Here is an 8411-nt window from a genome sequence, read left to right as displayed (position 1 = left end):
AATCGTGAATGACAATGTAGAGAAATTCTTACAACCTGGGTACAACTCTTGTTGTGCTTCTTCAATTAGATTATAGAACTTTTTAGCATCATCATTGAGCCCCTTGTTGAGTTCACTGTCTTCTGCCACATCTCTAAACGTATCATGCAATAATCCTTCAATATCATCAACTGAATCATCATCATCTTCCATACAACCATCAAGATCCATGTCTGTTAGAACCTCACCATCACGAATCCATACATCATATCCTTTTCCAAACCTATACCCTATTAGATGGTCATACACTATAGCCCTGACTTCCCAGCAAGTATTGTGACATTTAGCACAAGGACACAAAATTTCTCCTCCTTGCGGTTTTCCATTGGTGTAAGCATAGTTCAGAAAAAACTCAACACCATCAATATACTTTGAGCTATACCTCGGCAATTTAATCCATTCTTTGTCCATCACGGTAACTAGGATTTTGGAAAATAAAAATAATTAAATTGGTCTCCCTATTAATCAAGTTCAAGATGAACTTCACAGATGGCCTACTCTAGGAGATGTAATTAATAAAACAGAAGCACACAACATGTATAACTTAAATAACTACTACCACAAAACATAACAAAGAACACATTAAAAAATAAAGCCTATAAATGTATATATTGGAAGTTACAAACACATGACCTCAGAACTACAATCATGTTGCCCTATGCCCCAACCAAATTTTTCATTTTAATGTGAAGAAGCTAATGGTATGCTAAACTTTAAGCAGAGTAGCCTGCAAATTCTATAACCTCAGAATTAAGTCATCACCAAAAAATAGAAAGCTATATGCATATAACGTTTGTATTCTTTGCAGTTTTTAGGGAAATTTTAATAGGTACCTAAACTTATAAAAAAAATCTGCATTAGCACCAACTCACTCATACACAGAACTACAATCTGTCACTAAAGTGAAAAGAGGGAAAACATTTATGAGGAGCATCTAGACTTTTTACATAACATGAATAAGAAAGAACATTAAGCAAGCAGCACAAAAGCACAAGTAAAATGAGAGAGGGAAGGATGTATTTAGAAGGTATTGGAGAGAATCCTTAGTTTGATTATATAAAAGGAATATAAAAAGAAGGTGATTCTAAAAATAGAATGACGACTAATGAATATTACAATTTTGTTGTTAAAATAAACATTGTTGTTTTCCACTATGACCTTGAAGATGACAAGTATATATGGTTATTACAATTTTGTTGTTAAAATAAACCTTGTATGTAGTAACTTGTAAGAGATATATAAAACCATGCTTTGTTATACTAAAAAGGAAATTGCTTGAAGTCTTTGTGTTCAATATGCAAAAATATACCATGAGCCACAATTACATATTCCAATCACATTAAAATTCATATTTTCTGTTGTTTCAGAATCTCTGCTGCTATAGTGGACCCTTTTGTTGTTGTTACTTGTTAATAATTTCTAACTCACTATTTAAAAGCAGAACCTAGCTAATGGTCAAATATATAAAATTTATTCTATAAAATATGAAACTACCTCCATTCCAATGCATCTAGTTCAACATTAAAAATTATGGATCTGCATCTAACTCAATACCAAAAAGTAACCAAAAAGTAGTGAAACTTTCCAATTAGTATGAAAAATCAAACATATCAAAAAGTACAAAATCATAGGACAAATTGCATTTCCTCACTCATTATTTATCTGCTAGAATTAATCAAGAATTACTACAACAATCAAATAAATAAGGCAAGTAAATGTGGTTAAATAAGGCAAGTATATGTGGCAGTTTTAGCAACCACTAGTGCTACCACTGTTCAGAATTGCTGTTCAATTAGGACAAAATTTGATAGCAATGAGAAATAAGATTAAATAAAGGATGGCTAAAAGTACAACTTGCAATGATTAGGAAATTATTGACTCATTAGATAGAAAGTAACCACTAAAATTGCAGCATAGGGTAAAGAGTCGGGAACAATATAGCCTTATTCCCAACCAGCACAGTGGCTCCCATGCATCTAGACCCTGAGATAGTAGACACTCCCTATTTCTACAGACCCAATAAGCTTACAGAAATAAAAGTACTTCATCAATACACATAGTTGAGCCTATTTGAACTTCTTTTTATGCAAAAAATGACAACCTAGGGAGACATTATAATATGGGAGAAAAAAGGAATAAATCTACTTTTTTTTCAAAAGCTCAGAATCAATAAATGTCTAGAACTCATGGACATTATTCATTTCAAATATCATACTCTATAGCCTTCAATAACAAAGAGATCAAGCAGTAGATAAATGCCATGCCACAAAGTGATTGAAGAATTACAATGTAGCAATTAAAACTGAACGGAAAAAAGGATACCTCAATGGATGGAGCTAATTCAGAGAGCTCTCAAAGGAGGTGAAAATCCACAATAGCGGCAAATGAAAAACATCGATGGTGAAATAGAAGAAGAAATTGTGAGTTTTGTCACATAAATTGGGATTTTCGGTTCGTCAATCATAGAAGAAATTGGGATTTAGGGTTTCTGGTTCGTCAATCATAGAAGAAATTAGAGGTTTTGAGATTAATGTAAGGTAGTTTCCAGCATATGAAGCCTTGGCCTGCTTGGTTTGCAAATGAAGAAGGTGAGTGTGAAATGAAGGAAAGTGAGCAAATGAAGAAGGTGTTAAGGAAGAAGAAGTGCCTAAGAATGGGTGACGTGAAATGAAGGAAAGTGAGCGTGAAATGAAGGTAGTTTTGGAAATGAATGGGTTTTAAGAATGGAGGAGAACGGTTTTTAGAGGAAAGAGATGAAGAATGAATGGGTTTTAAGAATGGAGGAAAGAGATGAAGTTTTAAGAGGAAAGAAGGGTTTGAAGATGAGAACGGGTAGAGAGTGGGTTTTGGAAATGAATGGAGAACGGTTTTTTTTAAAACATCTGCAAGAACGATTTAAAAGCGTTGTATTAAATAAATATAAAAAATTGATAAATAGGACAACACTATTACAAACCGTGGTCAAATATACTTTAAGACCATGGTTTTAGAACCGTAGAGAATGAAAGCGTTGTCGTAGGTCAATAATGTAGTAGTGAACTCTATCAAAATGTATATTAAAGGAGTAGATCAGAGAACATGGATTCAAGGATTTAGGTATGACTTTATATCCTTGTTTTTTATTATATGTGAGAATCATAATATTCAAGATCCTAGGATTGATATTTCACCAATCACTAGGAAATATCTAACAAGTGGTATTAGAGCTACCACGTTCTGAATTTTATGGTTCTCCATTAAAGTTGATTTTCCCCCAATTTTTTATGAACCCTAACTTTTAAATATGGGGATTTTTTATGCTTCCAAAAGAGAAGCAAGTAAAGGATAAAGAAAATAACACACAAGATTTAATGTGGAAAAAATCCTCAGTGTGAGAGGAAAAAAACCACGGGCGATCAAGAGCAAAATTCCACTATGTAAAAAAGAAGAGTACAAGAAATCCTCTTATAATGATGAGGACAAATGACAATATTTTTTCTCACAAATACTCTCTCAAATGGAACAAGAATTCTCACCAAGAATGCACTCACAATATATGTGTAAATGAAAGAGATGTTGTGTGTTGTGAAGATGATTTTGAAGCTCTCTATATGTGTCCTTTTATAGGCAAGCAAAGTCTTGGTATCTTGGATTCCAAGCATTGGATGCTTGGAAACAAAGCCATAAAAGTGACATAAAATGCCCTTAAAGAGAGCCATAAAATTGTCATAAAATTCTTTTAAGGCATAGTAATGAGAGGCATCTAACACCTTGCCACACATGTTCTATTTAGTTCAATCTCTCAATTTTCCATGTATATACATTGCCTCAAATTTCATTTATTGCATTGTTACGTTAAATTTGTAATGCAAATTTTGGATTAAGTTGTATGTCTTTTTTCCTCTGATTTCAATATATATATTGAAATTTAAAGAACCTTTCTTTTGTTAATGTTTTATTTTAGTAAAATGATATTAAGGCAATTTATCATGGCTTATGACTTTCATTTTTTTAAGGTTGGCTTTTATTAAATTACACATGAATCCCTACAGTTGCTATGGGTTGCATAATTATATTATATATGTTTGTGCTTTTGTTGTATTATGCAAACTGAATTTCTATATATATATATTTTAAAATATGCATGATCATATTTGATTTGGAATTTCGATAATATTTTGCATTGATTAAGATTGCAATTTTTATGCGTTGATATATATAATATAACTTGTTTGATTTGGAATTATATTATGGGATTAGATTTTTTAATCATAAAAGATATTAAATCTCAAGGTTTTAATTCCAAGATCATATTTTTTTTGTAATGGACCCATATTGTTTATTTTTGTCTGATAATTATTTTGAAGTAATTGATGCAATATGTTGCCAAAGTAACCTCTATTTGGAAATTTATTAAAATTATACAGATGAGTATGAGATTATTTATGCGTATTGTGTTCGGCCCAAAGGAAAATGCAATTTGGCCAAATAATAACATACTTGTGATGATAAATATGTAACAATTATAAAGTTTTTATTTTTTCATGTGAATAATAGTCAATCCTAAGAAAGACTATTGTTTGACAGAACTAATTGTTAACATTTGATCGTTACGTTGAGAGTACCACTTACAAATTAATTTGTCTATCCAAAGACTAGAAATCGATGTTGTGCTAGGTATCTTGTGATGAGTCTATTATGTGAACATGTCTTGTTTTATATATATTACCTGACTTGTTTGTTTAAATGATTGCAATACTTATGGTTTGTTGCATTGGTTGGTGACTAATTCCATTCTTAAGTAGTTGCTATTGTTAAAACATTGTAATGCTACCAATATGCTATAATGAATATAGTATTTATTGTGGATATAAATAATATATGTTTTGGATTAAGTGTTGAATCAAACTCAACTAAATGTTTTTTTTTCTTTTGAAAAAATAAAATTGTTTGACATTTTAAGTGAACCTATTAAATATGAAGTCACCAAAGTGGCATATTTTCTATGAATTGTTCATAATAAGTGTGAAATGCTAGTGCGTATATGTATCCATGCGGGTATTAGTTAGCCCAAAAGAAGATTATTATTTGGCCGAATTATATACACACATGCGATGGTAAACATGTGATTATTATAAAGTTGGATATGTAAATGATAAATCAGTCCAAAGAAGGATTTATTATTTGGCATGCATTATGATCAATGTTTGACCACAAACAAGAGTATCATTAGTGATTAATATGAAATATCAAGCCCATTGTATGTTTAGATTTTATGCGAATAGTGATTGGCTAAAATGAAGATTATTATTTGGCCCAAATTACAAACATACTTGTAGCAATAAATATGTGATAATCATATGGCTTTCCATGTGAATAGTAAGTCGGTCCAAAGAAAGGCTTATTGTTTGACAGAACTGATTATCAATGTTTGCTTACTACATTGAGTATACCACTTTCAAGTTAATATAGTCCAAAAAGTGGATATTAATGTTGTGCTAGGTAACTCGTGATGTGTTCCATCATCATTTAAATTTAAGTATTAAGGTTGAATGTGAGTTTAATTGCAATAATGATTGCAATTTGTTTATTTATTTATTAGTGTTGCAAATATTTATGCTCAAATTAAGAAGATCTCATTGCTGAATGAGACAAACTTTAAGGTCTATAAGGAAGTCGTAGAAATTATTCTCAGCTGTATGAATTTAGATCTAGCACTTCAGGTGGAGAAACTCATTTCTACTCTGGAATTCCTTGATGAGGTTAAAAGTGAGAAATGAGAACACTCTAACCAAATGTGTCTAATGATCATGAAACGCTCTATTCAAGAAGCGTTTCAGGACTCTATTTTTTAGGGTCAGAGTGCAAGGAAGTTCCTTGAAGAAATAGAACCATACTTTGCCAAAAATGAAAAGGTGGAGACGAGTAGCCTTTTGGCTAAACTCATCTCCATGAAGTATAAAGTCAAAAGGAACATAAGGGAGTATATTATGGAGATGTCTAATCTCACATCAAAACTCAAGTCACATAAGTTAGAGTTTGGTGATGACGTACTCGTGCACTTGGTTTTAATCTCGCTTCCTACACACTTTAGGCAATTGAAAGTGAGTTATAACACTCAGATGGACTATATGCAAGAGGAAGAGAGACTGTAGAGAGATAAGACTGAAAGTGCTCACTTAGCTATGACCTCTCAGAATAAGATAAGAAAAGACAATAAGGATGTTGTGGAATGGCTATTTGTGTTTTTCCCTTAGAGAATGTGGAATTGTTCTACAATATACTATGACCGGCAAACCTAGCATAAATGGTGTTGTTGAGTGATTAAACCGAACTCATAAGGATATGGTGATAAGTATGATTAGTCATTCTTCCTTACCAGAGTCTATTTGGGGGAGAAGCTCTAAAGACCGCAGTTTACATCCTTAATAGGGTGTCAAGTAAAGTAGATAATAATACCCCATATGAGTTTTGGACTAATAAAAGACCAATCTTGAAACACTTGCACATTTGGGGTTGTCCAGCTGAGGCACAACCTTATAGACCGCATAAAAGAAAACTGGATTCTAGAACTATTAGCTGTTATTTTGTTGGCTAGGCTGAACACTCTCGGGGCTATAAATTTTATGATCCCACTTCAAGACTCTTTTTTTAGAAGGGAAATGCAAGATTTCTTGAGGTAGTTGATTTTGGGAGAAAGAGAACTTAAAGAATGTGGTCTTTGAGGAAGAACCTATCACTAGAGATGGATAAATTAGATAATAGGAGTTAATGTTCAGAATATTGTCTCTGACAATATTTTAGAATAAGACAACAATAAGGTTCTCCCTCAAGTACCTATATAACAAATTCAACAACCTCAAGAAGAAGAAGTGACATTAAGGAGATCTACTAGAGAGAGGAGAAGTGCAATTCCTGATGATTATATTGTATTTCTTCAAGAGCATGAGGATGATATTGGGTTAACATAAGATGATTCATTGAACTTTTGTCAAGCCATGAAAAGTTTTAAGTCTCAAAAGTGGATCGATTCCATGAAGGATGAGATGAAGTCTATGCATGATAATGACGTTTAGGATCTTGTCGAATTACCTGTCGGTGCGAAACCTATTGGATGCAAATGGATATTTAAAACCAAGAGGGATTCAAATTGATAGATATAAATTCGTCTAGTAGCTAAAGGCTTCACTCAGAAAGAAGATATTGTTTATAAAGAAACCTTTTCTCCAGTATCTTCGAAGGATTCTTTTAGAATAATATTGGCATTAGTGGCTCATTTTAATTTAAAGCTACATCAGATGGATGTTAAGACTGCATTTCTTAATGGTGACATTAAGGAAACGATCTATATGGTGCAACCATAAAACTTTGTGACAGATGGCTCAAAGTCTATGGTATGCAAATTAAAGAAATCCATCTATGGGCTTAAACAAGCTTCTCGTCAATAGAATCACAAATTTCATCAAGTTATTACCTCATATAGTTTTGAGGCAAATAAAGTTGAAGATTCTGTATACCATAAGTTCAGTGGGAGTAAATTTATTTTCCTGGTATTATATGTCGATGATATATTGCTTGCTAGCAGTGATATGGGACTATTGCATGAGACCAAGATATTTCTAACGAAGAATTTCGAAATGAAAGATCTTGGGGAAGCTTCTTTTGTATTAGGTATTCGGATACTGAGAAATCACTCTCAAGGTATCCTAAGGTTATCACAAGAAATCTATATAGATAAAGTCCTAGATAGATTTGGCATGAAAGACGGTAAAATAGGGGATACCCCTATAGCTAAGGGAGTCAAGTTTATCTCGAAAAATGCCCCAACAATGACCTTGAAAGATACGAGATGCAAAAGATTCCTTATGCATCTGCAGTAGGAAGTCTAATGTATGCTCAAGTTTGCACACGTCCCGACATAGCATTTGTTGTGGGAGTTTTGGGCAGATATTTGAGTATTCCTGGAATGCCTCATTGGAAGGCAGTCAAACGTGTTATATGTTACTTAAAGAGAACAAATGATTACATGTTCACTTATTGGATGTCTGAGAATTTAGAGATCATTGAGTTCTCTAACTCCGATTTTTGGGTGTCTAAGACAACAGACACTCCACCTCTGGATATGTATTTATCTTGGTTGAAGGTGTTATATCTTGGAAGTCTGCTAAACAGACGTTCATAGCTCCTTCAATCATGGTTGCGGATTTCATGGTTTGTTTTCAAACCTCAGACCATGGCATATGGTTGCGGAATTTTGTCACTAGCTTACGTGTGGTCGATGGTATTGAAAGACCATTGAGGATTTATTGTGACAACAAGTCCATGGTTCTTTACTCCAACAAAAATAGGAGTTCTATAAAGTCAAAATTTATTGACATAAAGTTTCTGGTTGT

Source organism: Lupinus angustifolius, chromosome LG06 (assembly GCF_001865875.1).
Source record: "Lupinus angustifolius cultivar Tanjil chromosome LG06, LupAngTanjil_v1.0, whole genome shotgun sequence".
NCBI classification, from domain to species: Eukaryota; Viridiplantae; Streptophyta; class Magnoliopsida; order Fabales; family Fabaceae; genus Lupinus; species Lupinus angustifolius.
This window is presented reverse-complemented; position numbering follows the sequence as displayed.